At 41.9% G+C, this 16,093-nt stretch overlaps 1 protein-coding gene across 4 annotated transcripts in view; it reads right to left on the bottom strand.

The window, feature by feature from the left end:
• MEF2D (myocyte enhancer factor 2D) overlaps nt 1-16,093 on the bottom strand; it is a 1,758,957-nt gene that overhangs the window by 1,365,339 nt on the left and 377,525 nt on the right. For all 4 annotated transcript variants that reach the window (XM_044079787.1, XM_044079789.1, XM_044079788.1 and 1 more), the window contains exon 2: nt 3,348-3,490. The gene's annotated coding sequence lies outside the window, so the exon portion shown is untranslated. The remainder of the gene's footprint in view (nt 1-3,347; nt 3,491-16,093) is intronic.

The raw sequence follows: 16,093 nt of genomic DNA, 5'->3' as shown, positions 1-16,093 counted from the left end.
GTCATAAGTTGAAGTGTGGGAGAAATTCTGAGCTTTTGGAAGCTGGGTGGTGTTTCTGTCTTAGGAAAGACACAGTCCATATAGCCTAAAGGCTACTGCAGTAGTGGGAATAATGAACACTGACATGCACCACTACTCGAATGGTTCATCCTGCACACAGACAGTCGCACCTTATAGTGCTTATGGTCTCAGTTGTGGCCCTGATGTCCCTATTCCCTAGGTGACACAAAAACAGATGGACATGTTTGAGCAAACTAGGCAATGTCCAAGTACAGCAAATATCACTATTTACCTGAGGCATCGCTAAAAGGCAAGCAGTCCTGAACAGCCCAAAACCCTCACTGAAACTACCAATTGGTAGGAGTGTTCTGTCAATGTAATGAGTGAAGGAAAGTAGAATATCCTCTGGGTCTTTGAGACGCTGGAAGTCAACCTGTCACTAGCTGTATCCTGGGTATTGGTCTTAACATCGAGGATCATGTCAGTGACCCCGCAACTAACTGCACCAGTGTCCTGTTATTATCATCCACCTCAGTGATATCTTACACCAGCTACTGCCAGATCCTGGAAAGCTTTATCCACTCTACCTTTCTCCAAGATTTTATTTTATTTTATTTTGCTTTTGGTTTACTGGGTTTGTCTGACTGTGTTTAGTCAGATAAACCTTTTCAGTGGAGGCCTGTAGAGAAAAGATCCAACATATTACAAACATTTTTCAACAAACATTCAGTAATAAATATGAACAGATATCAAATAAAATACACAGATGTTGAACAATGAACATCTGAAGAGATGTATTAATGGGTCTGTCATACAGTAGACTGTGTGATTAGTACCAATAAATTTAAAGAAATGGAAGTGAGGGAAGTAACTAGGTAGGGCAGAAAATGTTAATACTGTAGTTAACAGGTGAAGTATAAAGCATGTTCATATGGCTATATTAGAAATATAGAGGTGGAGGGTGAGCAGTAAAATAAAATAATGTTTACAGCATGGAGATGGTAGTGAACTAGTCACATACTGGTGACAAATGGTTGTGAAGCATAGGATTCTGAATAAAGGGAAATTAATTGTTGATATGACAAGTCTGTTGCATTTATCCTGGAGATGTACTGCAGCAGATCCACTGATTTGAAAGAAGTTTTAGTTGTGTTATAAATGAGCTTGCATTCTGAATAGATTTCAGTGGTAGTGGGATGTGGTTTCATTGTTCAGATGTACTGTTTGAATATACAGAATCACCTGCAGTATTACATAATTTGGTTATACTGATTGTTCTCTTGAGTGTAAAATTACATTGGGTGAGTAATGCTGTATTCATTAACTTGTTAAGGGCCGGGCAATTATATGGCTAACAGAAAAGTCTGTAGATTGTAGTTAACTGAGAAAGGGCTAGGTGATGTGGTAGTTCTAATCAGTTTAATTCTCAGAGGACTAGGCAGTAATGTGTTCTATTGTTATAATTTACTGCAAATTTGACTATTTGATTAGAACACTGCTCAAGTTTGGATAGTTGCAAGACTTGAAGTTTAATGAAGACTGAGGCAGCATAGAGAAGAGATGGCAGTAGGAAAGATCTGCCTGCCATATGCCCATAGTGAATGCAGCAACACCTTAATTTCCTGTAGAGTGAACGTTTCCAGACATTACCATTTTTTTTGTGCAATGACAGGTCAGCAGATCTACAGGCATTACACACTGATCACTGTGTATATGCAGGACATCCATGTAAGCCAACAAATGCTAACTCACTGTACCTACCATCCCTGTGATGGATACAGCCCTGTACAATACTATGATATAAATGTGTTGAGGCGCTGTGCCTTAGTGCAGTAGCTGTGGGCATGTGAGTCATGTACACTGTCACTTGCACCTGCAGCAGTCTGTTGTTGTGCCTAGGTAACAGGGCGAAGTCAATGACAGTGCAAAACTGTGACTTAAGTCTGCCTAACCCTGGCAGGATGCCCCATCCAAATGGCTGAGCCCTGTGAGTTTAGAGCCCCCTCCCCGTCAGACCCATCATGGCCAGTGCAGAGTCATCAAACACAATGCACAAATGTGTGACTCTGTGTGCATGTGGCAGTCAAACATACTCGAGTAATCAATAGACTGGTGGTGTGCCTTACCAGTAATCTTGTCTGTGATCATTTTCTTTATATTTCGACAAATTCAAATGTACACTTTAGTAAGTTTTCTATACTGTGTTCTATAATGCAAAATTTTGATTGCTCTTTTTAGCATGCTATAATAGGGGTCATAACATCATGCTAATGAAGTGAATTAGCTTGACTGTCTCTGAATTGTCAGTAAAGCAATGTTATCAACTCTGTTCTGCATTACGGGTTCTAATCCATCCCTATTCCCTTCTGCCTATCCACAACTTCCCCATGATTCTCCCGCCAATCTTCTTCTAATAAAACAAAGGGCCCCTGTCCATCCAAAACAGTATACCCTTCTTCCCCATTCCCATACCACTTTTCCTCCCCGTTTGTCCTTCAGTGCATTCTTCTGCTTGTTCTTCTCTCTCAAACTGCCATATCTTGCTCTTTCTTTCCCATTTATAAAATAAAATCAGATGGCACTCTGCTGTGTAGCCCATTTATGGCTTCCCAGCTGTGCCTATGTTGCCTCTATGCAGCACTTCAATGTGCATGTGAAATATATAACATCACATGGCAATATTTTCAGGTCATATGACCACACATAGTACAATTTGCTTATATGTTTGATTGGCATTTTCATGATTGTGAGACTTCTTTACGCAGTACTGTTCTGGGAATGTCTGGCATGTGTTGGCATTTATATATATGTAAGTCTTACTGTCTGTGTCACACTACCTCAGAGCCAATATTTATCACACAGTGGTCACATTACACTTGTTTCTGAATACCCACCAAGTTTACAAATGGTGCACTCTGTATTCATGCAACATGCTTCATACTCTTTTACAGCCCTTAGGACCCCTGCCCTTTCTCTAGCAAAAAATAAATAAATAAATAATAATAATTCATTACACTGTTGCAGCTAATGAATACAGGCTTAATTAGGCAGTGTTTCGCCATTCAAAGTCTAATACAATATAAGAACTAATGACAACTCAAATATTTCTCAGAAAAAGAAAATGAAAATAAGGTGGATGGTGGTAGGGCTTTCACTATGAGTCACTGTGATGGCATAGGAGGACTTCAACCATTTTTCCCATTATGGTAACTGCGTCTCACACTGTCTTTACAGTACTGGCTGGATAGAAAGAACAGGCTACGTCCCTTGGACAACTACAAGAGCAAAATCACAGTCTTCAACTTCTAATATTTTGCAAATGTTTAAGCAGTTTGTCATGTTCTTACCTCACATATATTTCTGGATGATGTACCTCTAAAGATGAATGAATTATTGATGGATGGAGGCTTTGAATCCTAATGAAATCCTATACAGGCAACTATCCAATTAGAATGTATTTGAATCTCCTGTGGATATCCCAGTTTCTTAGCTGTAAGACAAAAAAAAGAGAGTTATATGGACTTTATTTTATGATTCCAAAATCAAAAATGTAAACAATTACATAGCTTAAGCAAAGCAAAGAGTTGACTGTACTTTCAGACATCTTTGATTTTTCCTGTTTCTCTCTGAATCTTGTGGATAAGGACACAAAAAGAGAAGCTGGACCTTTTGGTTTCCACTACACCCATGGCCATCAAATCCCAGTCCACCAACTAGTTCCAATGATTCCTAACATCCTTCAGTGTCCAAGGACTGTAGGAGGAAAAAGTACAGTTTTGTACCTACCATAAATGTAGATGTTCGAGGATCCACATTGCTGCAGTCCTAACACTTGGGTAGTCCGCTGTCCCAGTCGGCCCGAATACCAAAGTATATGGCTGACGTCGGTCAAGGCGCATTAGTCTGACGTCAGGACGTCAGGGTACAAATGCGCATGACCGACGTCATATCCTCAGTCTTTTCTTGCCCCAGATGTCAGAAGACCCTAAAAAGATAAGGCCAAAACCACAAACACCAAACACTCCTGCACCAAAAACATGTACAATATATACAAAATTACAAGAGTATAACCTCACCCACACAACCACCCCTAAACACAGAGGGGAAGGAGGGAGGGTAAATTGGACTGCAGCAATGTGGATCCTCGAACATCTACATTTATGGTAGGTACAAAACTGTACTATGTTCTTCATTCCACATTGCTGCAGTCCTAACACTTGGGTAGAATCCCAAAGCAGAGGTAAGGGAGGCTGGCAAATCATAAAGAAGCAGGAGCTGTCAACATGCGTTGCAAAATAGCTGTGGCAAAACCAGGCCTAGATTTAGAGTAGAGAGGAAGGTGGTAATGCTTAGACAAAGTATGCACTGAACTCCAAGTAGCTGCCTCCAAAATATCCTTAGTTGCCACCCCTCTTAGAAATGCTGTTGAAGTGGCAGTAGCCCTAGTGGAATGAGGCCTAATCCCAGCTGGAATCTCCTTGCCATGATGGGAATAACAAAATGCAATGCAAAACCCAATCCACTTAGAAATAGTTTGTTTTGACACAGGCTTGCCCTGAGAACTCAAAGCAAAAGAAATAAACAACTGCTGAGACTGCCTAAAATCCTTAGTCCTGCTTAAATAATAACGCAACTGCCTGTGTACATCTAAAGTGTGCAAAATCTTTTCCCCTTATTTTGGGGATCTGCATAGAAAGTAGGCAAATGAATAGTTTGGTTTAAAGCCACACTAGAAACCACCTTAGGCATAAAGGAAGGATTAGTGCGTAATGATACCCTATCCTTATGGAAAATCAAAAAGGCTCTACTGCCATAAGGGCCTGCAATTCAGAAACCCTTCTTGCAGAAGTAATGGCCAACAAAAAGCAGTCTTCCATGACAAGTATTTCAATTCAGCAGTAGCCGAGGCTCAAAAGGTTGTAGAGTAAGTTTCTCCAACACAAAATTGAGATCCCAAGCAGGAGTAGGAGCTCTCGTGGGGTCTTATATTCTTTGCCCCTCTAAGAAATTGCTTGAACAAAGGATGCGAAAACAATGGTGGGTCACAATCATAGTGAGCTGAAATTGCTGCAGCATGAATCTTAATGGAAGAGAAAGACAAACCTTTGTCCAATAACTCAGTAAGATATTGAAGAGCCACACTCAAATTAGGCTCAGAAATCTCCAAATTCTTTGCTGCACTCCAAAATAAAAATCTCTTCCATTTTTCTGCGTACACTTTCCTTGTACTAGGTCTTCTGGCTTCCATAATCACATTTAAAACTTGTTGAGGAAGTTGAGACCTGCTGTGTTTCAAAACAGAATATGCCAGGCTGTTAGATGAAGAGAGTGAAGCTTGACATTGAGCAGATGACCGTCCCTCTGAGACAGCAGGTGCGGAATCAAAGGTAAAGGCCATGGAGGCTTCCTTACCAGACTCCTCAGTAATGGGTACCAGTGTTGCGAGGCCAATCTGGAGCTATTAAAATCATCCTTGGCTTGTCTTGTCTGACCTTTAGGAGCACCTTTGGGAGAAGAGGCAGAGGTGGAAAGGCATACACATGAAGATTTTTCCAACTGAAAGAAAGAGCATCCACTTTTCAAGCTGTGTGATGAAACCTCTTTGTGCAAAACTTTGGCAGCTGGTGGTTTAGTGGAGAAGCGAACAGATCTATGTCTGGAGTTCCCCATGACACTGTCAATTTTCGAAATACATGAAGATCCAGTTTCCACTCGTGGGGATCCATGATTTGTCTGCTTAACACATCCGCTAAGGAGTTCTGTGCTCCCGGCAGAAACCTTGCCTGAAGAGTTAGTTGCAAGCTGAGCGCAGTCTCCCATAAAATCATTGCTTGCCTGCATAACGGGTAAGAATGTGTTCCCCTTGTTTGTTGATGTACCACATGACAGTTGCGTTGTCTGTTAGAATCAACACCTGCCCTGGAAGAAGTAACTCCTTGAAAGCCATTAATGCAAACTGGACTGCTAACATCTCCTTCATGTTGATATGTAGATGCTGTAGTCTGGCAGGCCACTTGTCTTGTATCCACTTTCCATTTAGATGAGCTCCCCAAGCAATGTCTGAGGCATCTGTCGTTAGAATCTGACTCGCCTCTGGCCGGGTCACAGAGAGTCCCTTGTTTAGGTGACATTCCTGAGCCCACCACAAAAATTCCTTTTGAATGCAAGGTATTATTTGAATGACAGTGTCCAAATCCTGGCAGTGCTGTGTCCATACATTTTGAGATACCATTGCAGCTTCCTCATATGCAGTTTGGCATTGGGAAGCACCAGAATACAAGATGCCATGAACCCTAAGGCTTGAAGGACTGTCCTTGCAGTCAGCCCGGACTGAAGAGATAGATGATGGAAGTAAATGGAAAGATTCTTTTGTTTGTCCGGGTTAAAAAGGCCATCTGGGCTGCTGTATTCAGTCTCACACCCAGAAAGCACATGTCTTGAGAGGGTACTAGACTGGACTTTATTTCGTTCACAGAATACCCTAGGCATCTTAGCACTGCTATCACATATTCCAAATGCTGTAAAAGGTCTTCCTTTTCTTGAGCCAGAATCAGGCAGTCGTCCAAGTAAGGATAGATTTGTATTCCTTTTAGCCTGAAGTAAGCTATCACTGGAGCCAGAACCTTTGTGAATACTCTGGGCAGTAGATAAGCCAAAGGGCAATGCAGAGAACTGATAATGGGAATTCCCAGCTCGAAACGCAGATACTTCCTGCAACTTAGCCTGATAGGCACATGAAGGTAAGCCTCCTTGAGATCTAAAGTTACCATCCAGTGATCTTTGCCCAGCAGAGGTAAAAGCTGTTGTAACGTCAACATTTTGAACTTGGGAATGTCCAGATAAGTGTTGAGGATAGGTAAATCCAAAATTGGTCTCCACGTGTTCCCCTTCTTTGGTACTAGGAACAGGCGAGAATAAAATCCTAGGCCCCTTTCTGGTACAGGAACCGGCTGAATGGCCCCTATTTTGAGTAACAGAGAAATTTGCTTGTGAGCCTCTTTTCTTTGTAGAGGAGGAATGTCTGGCATGCCTTTGAAAGGAGGCAAGGTATGGAAATAAAACCTGTAACCGTGGTGAATGATATCCAACACCCATCTGTCTTGGGTAATTAAATCCCAATTTTCTTTGAAAAGAGCCAGCCTTCCTCCCAAAGGTGCTGCCAGACGAGAATGTACTGGCAGCTGAAAAGGCAGGTCATTGGGTCTGTTTACGAAAGGACTGACCCCTGCCCTCACCAGAAGACTGAGCAGGTGAACTCCTGTTCTAGGCCTAAAAGAACCTTGAGCTCTGCCCCTACCACGTCTAGACCTACCCCTAGACTGGGAATCATAAGCAGGATATGTCCATCCCTTAGCAGGCCAATTTCTACTAAACTTGGAGGCTGCACCTGCAAAAAATCTTTAACAGTCTGCATAGACTTAGCCTTGTCCTCCATTTTCTTTAAAACTGCTTCCACAGGCGAACCAAACAACACATCAGACTGTAATGGAGCATCCAAAATCCTTGTCTTAACATGCTCAGCTAAATTCTGATCCCTCAACCAGGCGTGCCTCTGAAGAACAGAACCAGTGGCAGCCACCCTCGAGGAGGCCTGCACAGCATCAAAACCACATTGCAAGGAATGCTTACCCACCTGTTCAGACACATGAACTAAATCCTGCAACTCTTTACACTCAATACCTTCCGCCAGAGCATCCACCTTAGACTTCAATTGTGAAAGGAGATAATTTTGATATTTTAACATGTGAAACTGGCAATTCAACGCCCTCATGGCTAAAGTGGAAGAAGTATACACTTTCTTTCCCCATCTATCCAAAGCCCTTGCCTCTTTATCAGGAGGAACAGGATTTTTAACAACAGAAGCCTTAACACCTTTAGGCCCCTGAGAAACAGTTTCGGAGTCTGCCCTAGGACTCTTAAAAAGATACTTATGAGCTTCAGGCACCCTATAGTACCTATCTGGTTTAACTGGGGCAGGAGGCAAAGAATCAGGGTTCAGGAAGCCTCTGCAAAAACATCTTCCACCACATTCAGAACAGGAGGTATAGCTAAAGGCCTATGCTGGGGTAAAACAAAATTCCCTAAGCCTCTTCCTGGAATCAGAGAAATCTTGACCTTCCCATTTAAAATGCTCCCTCATGGAATGAAGAGTCTCTGAAAAAGAAAAATCCTCAGGAGGAGAAGCTGAAGGAGTAGAATCATCCACATCAGAATCAGAATAAGGAGGATACTCCTGCACGTCTTCAGCCGAAGACTCAGAAGCCTCCGAACACTGCTCAAAACTCTCAAACTCAGGTTCCACCCTAGGCCTCTTGTCAGGAGGGGGCATAGAACCTCTAATCATAGTAATCAAATCTTCTGCCATTTTAAGCATATGTTTCTTAGGCAAAGATCCTGAAGAGCTAGGAGAAACCCCCAGTGAAGTTAAACCTGGCCTGCCTCTCAAAGAAGCCTTGGAAACAGAAGGGGAGGCTCTAACCACCTTAGGAAGAGAGGGAAGAACAGCCACCTGAGAACGCCCCGCAGCCTGGCCTACCTCCTGAGAGGACACATCCTGTAACAGTAAAGTCTCTCCCTGAGACTCCAAAGAAACTCCTGGCAGAACCTCCGGCTCCACTGGGCCTTCTAAAGAACCGACGTCCGGGACTGACGGTTCTTCCAACCTAGGCTTTGCAGCTTTGTCCTTGCGCTTTTTGGACGAAGCGGGCGTCGGAGCATCCGACGGAATTTTATAATTACAACGCTTCCCAAAAACTAACCTGGCACAGTCTAACCTTCTCTTTATAGTGCGTTTGTTAAATCTAGCACAAGAGCGACATCCAACAACGTCGTGCTCAGGCCCTAAACAAGGTATACACAAGGTATGGTAATCCCTATGAGGTATCTGTTTCCCACAAGAAATACAGTTATTCACTTTTTCTGACATCCGGTTAAATACTGAGGCAAGAAAAAAACCAAAATATTCCCCAACGGGGTACTTAGCCAACTTTGATTCGGTCTGAAACTCCGACTTCAGAAAATTTCAGAACGCCAACCTGCACTCGCAAAACTGCTTCTGCATCGGACCATGCGGCAAAAAAGACTGAGGATATGACGTCGGTCATGCGCATTTGTACCCTGACGTCCTGACGTCAGACTAATGCGCCTTGACCGACGTCAGCCATATACTTTGGTATTTGGGCCGACTGGGACAGCGGACTACCCAAGTGTTAGGACTGCAGCAATGTGGAATGAAGAACATGACAAGAGACAGAGATCACTGCCATCACCCAAGCAATGCTTAGGAGATTATTTTTATATACCCTCAGCTTCTTCCCCATTGGTTAAACAGCAAGATGCAACATCCAACAAGCACTGCATCATGCTGATATGTGCTGTTACACACCAGCAATGTTGCCAACTCTATGGCACACACTCCTTCGGCAGACTAACACCCCAATCATTTTGTGATCTGAATGCACATATGAGCCCAATCCCCAAATAATACTCCTGTAAAGGATGTGCACAAACCACTCCAACCAGGATTGAGCAAGCAAGCATCAGTCGATTTCACCCATTCTTCTCAATCTGGCTCTTCCAATTTTCAGACTGACAGTTTTGGGAAAATTTATTTTCAAAAATGTCTACAGAGTTGGATCTTCTCATTTAGATCAATGGCTGATATGACCACAGGGATATTAAAAACAAAATTGTTAAGACAGAACTCCCCCACCCATACTGAAGACTTTCAAATGTCACACTGCATTATCGCAGCTGACATAACTATTAGGTATGTTAATTCCAATCTAGCTTACACAAGTTACAGCTCTGGTTAAGGGCTATGGGAGTATCAGAATACAAGTGAGATGAAAACAAAATGTATGTACTCACCATAAAGAAGCATCTTTGTTGTCCATTTTCATTCTTCCTCAACTGCTGGGTCTAAGATCTGACCTCGGATCCAACCTGGCCACTTTCTGTAGATTCACAGATCCGACTCTCAAGCTCCTCCCTTTACCCATAATTCCCCACTAACCTATCATACCTCAGATCGAGTTGCTGCCCCTAGTAAAGATGATTTGAAATGTACAGAATCAATAGAGCAGAAACAGTAGAGGTAAAACTGGAGCTCAAACAAGGAATAATTGGTTCCCAAAATATATCCCTTAGGTCTTCTCCAGGAAGAAAAGGTAGGAGGGGTTAGGACTATGGAAAGTTGAGGAAGACTGAAAATGGGCAACACAGATGCATCAAATACATAACTTTTGCATTAAATGTTGTCATTTTCATTTGTTCCTTAATTGACAGGAAGAATCCCCAGCTAGAGGGACCTTGGGTGGTCTTCATGGAAGGATATTTCCGAGTACTGCAGAACTAAAAGTAGCTCTGTTTCTGGAAATCAAATCCAACTTGTAACAAGTAATAAAGGCATAAGCACTGGACCAAGTGGCAGCCACGCAATAGTCATCTATCGAAATTCTTGACCAAAAAGCTTAAATGGCCATAGACCTTGTGGAATATGCTTTACGGGGCTTCAGTAAAGACAGACCTCTCTGTTTATAAACAAAGGATATGCAATCATTAAACCATTTGGCTAAAGTCACTTTGGAACCTGCCATGCCCAATCTTTTATGTGAAAAGGATACAAACATTTGGTCAGATTTTCTGAACTCTTTGGTCTGATGAAGATAAAATCAAAGTTACCTGTGGACATCCAAAAGATGCAGTACATATTCATGTTTGTTGCAAAAGTTTGGGAACAAAACTGTAATGTTAATAACCAGATTAATATTTTGCTCAGAAGCCACTTTATGTAAAAAAAAGATGGAGGGGTATGTAAGGAAATCCTATCTTTATGAAAAATCAAATATGAAGACTTGGCCGAGAGAGCCTGGAGCTCAGATACTCATCTGGCTGATACAGTAGCAACTAGGAAAAATATCTTCCAGGGCAAAAATGTAAGGTCTGATCTGGCTGAAGGTTCAAATGGACTTTGAGTCAGACTTTGAAGTAAGACAGTTAAAGCCCATGGAGGAGCAGGGTCCATGACTGAAGGCCAAAGTAAAAAAAAGGTACCTTTCAGAAAACTGAAAAAAGCAACTTGCACCTGAATAAAAATTGGAAATGGCAGCCAACTGAACTTTGATCATTGAGAAATTAGCCCCTTATTGCAGAGGGATAATAAAAATCTTAGAACAGTGGAGACTGGGTTGGAAAAAGGGTCCGAATCCCACTGCAGGGTCCAAACAGAAAATCTCTTCCACTTACTTTTGTAGATTTTTCTAGTAGAGCCCTTTTGAAAAGAAAAGTGAATATGCCAGACTGGGGAGGAAAGCCTGGTCTGTCTAGCTATCACTGGAACTGAAGACACTATGCAGTTAAAATGAGGCCTGTTATGTCCAGATGAGTCACCTCCATTGAATGAGACAGTACGTCTCGACTGGTGTACAGCATCCAGGAGCGAATGAGACCACAAGAAGGGAAACCAAATTTGATGAGGCCAAGAAGTTCCAATGAGAATAACTCTGCTCTTCAACCAGATACTCTTTCTGTAGAAATCTGGGGAAGAGAGATAATGGGGATAAGCATAAAGGAGACCAGAGGGCCAATTGTGAACTACAGCATCTCTTGATGACTCCCCCAGAGGGAGGATCCGGGCAAGAACCTGCTGCACTTCCTGTTGAGAGGGGAAGTGAAGAGATCACTGTTTGATTGCCCCCCATTGAAGGAAAATTTGCTGTGAATGGAGACAAGGAGAGATCAGCTAAAGCAAGTATCAGGGTGACCAGATGCAAGTCGACATTGGTTTTGAGGAGGTAGGATTTGAGGAAGTTGGATCTGACTTTTTTGACATTTTTGAAGGAGGACTGGTAGTCGGAGCCAATGTTGGAGTCCTTATTCTTTGGAGTCAATTCAGACTTCCGCTTTTCAGACCTCTTAGAGGCGGGATGAGCCCCAGCAGCTAGAGAAGAGAAAGTAGACGGAAGAAGGCCCTTCAATACCAACTTATTCCTACATTCACAATGAGCTCTGGAGTTAAATCCTGCACAGACAGTGGATCCGTGAATCTAAAGAAAATGGTCAAGCCAGATTTGAGGTCAGATCCGAGACCTATCGGTTGAGGAACAAATGAAAATTACACCAAATTCAATGTTAATTATGCCTGAGCATCAATGCGAAAATGTCAATCACCCTTCATGAAATAATATTACTCTCTCCCCTACTCAAGAAAGTAGTCACATCACCTCCTTGGACTGATCAACTATAAGGGAAACTAGATCAACAAAGATCCTTGTGTACATCCTATTAGAAGTTATTAATATTATAATATGAATTAACAATCTCTGTAGTTTTTCTAAGGCAAGTACATTTCTCCCCACTGCATAACAGGAAAACCACCTCCAACTCATACTTAATACCTTCAGTCCTTTACTCTGTTAACATATTAACTGGTCTACACTTCACCCTTCTACATAAATTAAACCAGGCCTAACACAGTAGCTTGAATCACTAGCCAGTCATCATGATAGAGCATGCCACTGTGAATTACTGTGTAGTCTACAGTTGGAGTTTGTAATCTGCTAGTTCTTCACTTAGCTTACCAAACTGATCAGCGCCACCCTATAGTATCACTTGTTGAAAACCTCAAGATCAGCTCAAATAGTCTTTAAACAGAATAGATAACATTCCTAAAACATGGAATAAATATGATGACTCTGGAGATCCTTAATATGTTGGAAAATCTGGAACAACCTTCCTTATAAACTGAAATCTATCCCACATAATCCCCCAGTGTTAGCATTTTCAGTCACAGAATAGGTACATAGGAACATTCTAGGCAAGTGATCACAAAATGCTTTGCCATATATTCTTTCTTGCTTCACCTCAAAAAATCTAGATCCGTGAGAGCCACAAGGGCGGGAGACTTAAACCTCGACACGGCTATTAATAGGACGTGCTGGAGGGATAGATTCATCACCCAAAGACTCCCTATGCTGTGGAATAAAATCCCGGTATATGTGAGGCAGAGCACCTCGCTGGCCTTGTTCAAGAGAAATCTTGACCAATGGATGGGAGATCACAGATATACCCCAGGGATTACCTCAGTGTCACTGCTCGACAGAGGCACAGCAAAATAATGGGTATAGTTCCCCATACTAAAGGGGTGGTGTAAGCCACAAAACTATGGGCTAGGTTTGTAAATGCCCTCGGGCAGATAGCCTAGTATGAACCTATGAACCTATATATACCTTTAACTAATTTGAACAAGAATATATATAATAACCCTGGTGTACATTAGTGACTACTTGTCCAGTCATCAAGACTAGTCTTAACAGTAGCCAGCATTTTTTTTTTACCTGTAGTAGTAACTTATTCCATAGGCTAGGAATACATTGAGGAACCTCTCTCTTCACTGAGTCTTGTTTATCTGTTGCTGTTGATTGAACTACACAATTATTTAATGCATCACCAGGACTTCGCTTATCCAACCTTTCCTGACTATATTTTATTACCTGCCATAATATGATGGTCCCAGTTTCCTAACATATCCTGTACCACACAGAGGTATGTAGACTCAGTTAATTAATAGTTTCATAAACAATTCTGTTTATTACTCATTGAATGCAAAGTTTCAATCTGTTGTAGTTAATCTATGCTCTTTATCACTTAGATTTCCTTTACTTTCTACAATATTCATTGTTATTTTACATTTATTTACTGCATCCCAAAAATAAACATCTAGTTAAACTAACAAAATAGTCAGTCAATCCTTATAGATTGGGCAATGTGTACAAAAAGCTGCCTACAGTCCTGCAGCATTTTTTCTTGATGTTTGGGTTTATCTCAATTCATATGTATGTGTATTAACAGTGCACATTGTGTAAACTTCTGCTAATGGTGGTGGTGCTGCGGTATCATTGTCGCCTCATAGCAAGACGTTGTCCCATTCGATTCTCAGCTAGACCGTCCTCTGTGTGGAGCCATACATGAATGGGGCGTGCCTTCGTTGAAGGTTGTGCATCAGGGCTGGTAACCCGGTACGTAAAAATCCACTACCAATCATTAGCGGACCAGAGTTCCGCTGTGGCGACCCCTAACTGGGAAAAGCCGAAAGACACAAACAAACCAGACGTTTTTCTCATAAGGACTTTACTTAAAATGGACCTTCCCAGTTTGGTATTTCTGTTTATCAAGTAAACAAATAAAAAAACATGAAGATGAGGTTCAATACTCTTCTAGCTCATATGATAGTAGTCAGAGAATCTTCAAAGACAGGAATTTCAGTGCTACTTGGATTATTTTTTGTTCGTTTTCCAGAATGAATATCAAATCCCATGAAAAAACTAAAACTCTCTTCAGAGGACTTGGTATAAATCTCTCTTTAGAAACAACTCTGCTGGCCAACACTTCAAAGTTTAGCCTGCACAACTAAACTCACATCTGTCATTCATCCTTTTGTATTAAGTTCAGAGTCCCTGAAAGAAGCTTTCCTGCCACTAAACTTAACAGAACACAGTAAATCTGAGAAAGTTTGTGTTGTCTTTCGGCTTTTCCCGGTTAGGGGTCGCCACAGTGGAACTCCAGTCTGCTAATGATTGGCAGTGGATTTTCACGGTGCTGAGTTTCCAGCTTGATGCCCAACCTTCAACGAAGGCATGCCCATTCACGCATGTCTTTCGGAACGCCACTCAACCCACGGGGAGGACATGCAGACTCCACACAGAAGGCATTCCCCGCACACTAGCTGAGAATCGAACGGGAGAACATCTTGCTGTGAGGCAACAATGCTACTGCTGCACCACCGTGGATTATAAATCTGAGAAAGTAATTACTAAAATCAACAAAACAGCTCAAAACGGTTTAAAGGCATTTTCATTAGTAGATCAGTCTCAATATGAAATTATGCAGTTGGAATAACTATCCATGACTGGACAGGAAATGACACAAACTGAAGTTAATAACAACCTACTCAGTAAATGTAAAAACATATTAAAGGAAACTGCAAGAAACAAAAGTAAATACATTTTATGCAAGGCAATAGTGATTTTGTGAGTTCAAGTAAGCACACAGAATCTTAAAACTTGTCAAAAGAAAATTTCCTACAAGAGCGCTTCTGAAGCTAATCACATGCCTTTGGGCCAGATTCAGGAAGCCTCCGTGTAAGAGTTATAACTCTTACACGGAGGCTGCAGTTAAACTGTGTGATGTCAGCATGTCATGCATATGCATGAGGTGCATGAGGCATGCTGAATCACACTAGTAACTCTTACACGGTCCGTGTAAGAGAGTAGGGGGCGTGTCTGTAGGCTAAGCTCTGCAAGTGGACACGCCCACGGAAGACTAGAATGGCTGAAAGTAAACAGCCACGAGAAAGGCCATGAAAATGTGAATAAACACACTATACAACACATGCCCCGACTGGCCATCAGTGTATAAAGTGAAGAGATGTCATAAAAGTAAATTAAAACCTTTTTTTTTTGTTAAACCCCGTAAATGTTTGCTACTGTGTGCGGGTGTGCTACTAGCGCAATCACAGTTAGCAGTCAGTGGAAAAGGATATAAGAACTAAATATGCAAAGTAAGCCAAGAAATAATAGCTTAGCGGTAGAGTAGCCGCCCTAAGAGTAGGCAGGCAGGGTTCGAGCCCCTACAACAACCTTTTTTTTGTAAATAAGCACTAAAAGCCCCTGACAGTATTGTACAAATGTAAATGTATTCCCTTTAGTAAAATGGAATGAAATAGAGCATTTTGAAGTAACATAAGAATAAAATAGTCAGAAATGTACTGATAGCTAAGCTGCCGTGAGACAGAGTGCCCGTAGCTGAGTAGTGTTTAAAAGCTGCAAACTGCGTGCCCGTTGTCAAGCAGCGGGTAAACAGGCTGAAACTGTGTGCAATTAGCTGAACATGTGTGTCGCTAGCCAATTAAGATTTATCCCAGCGCACACCGTTTGCGCCGCTCCCACAGGCTAACTGCCAGTGCGCGTTACCTCGCAAACGGCGCAGAACAGGTTTAAAGTGCTTAAAAGTGCTTTTGGCATGTTTGATTGACAGGTCCTCAACTCATTTCTGTCAGGAAAAGCAAAAATCAGTTGCCAGATTCAAACCCAGG

Source organism: Protopterus annectens, chromosome 8.part0 (genome assembly GCF_019279795.1).
Source record: "Protopterus annectens isolate FY-2018-M chromosome 8.part0, PAN1.0, whole genome shotgun sequence".
NCBI classification, from domain to species: Eukaryota; Metazoa; Chordata; order Ceratodontiformes; family Protopteridae; genus Protopterus; species Protopterus annectens.
The sequence above is the reverse complement of the archived record's forward strand: the minus strand, read 5'-3'. Positions and strand labels throughout refer to the sequence as shown.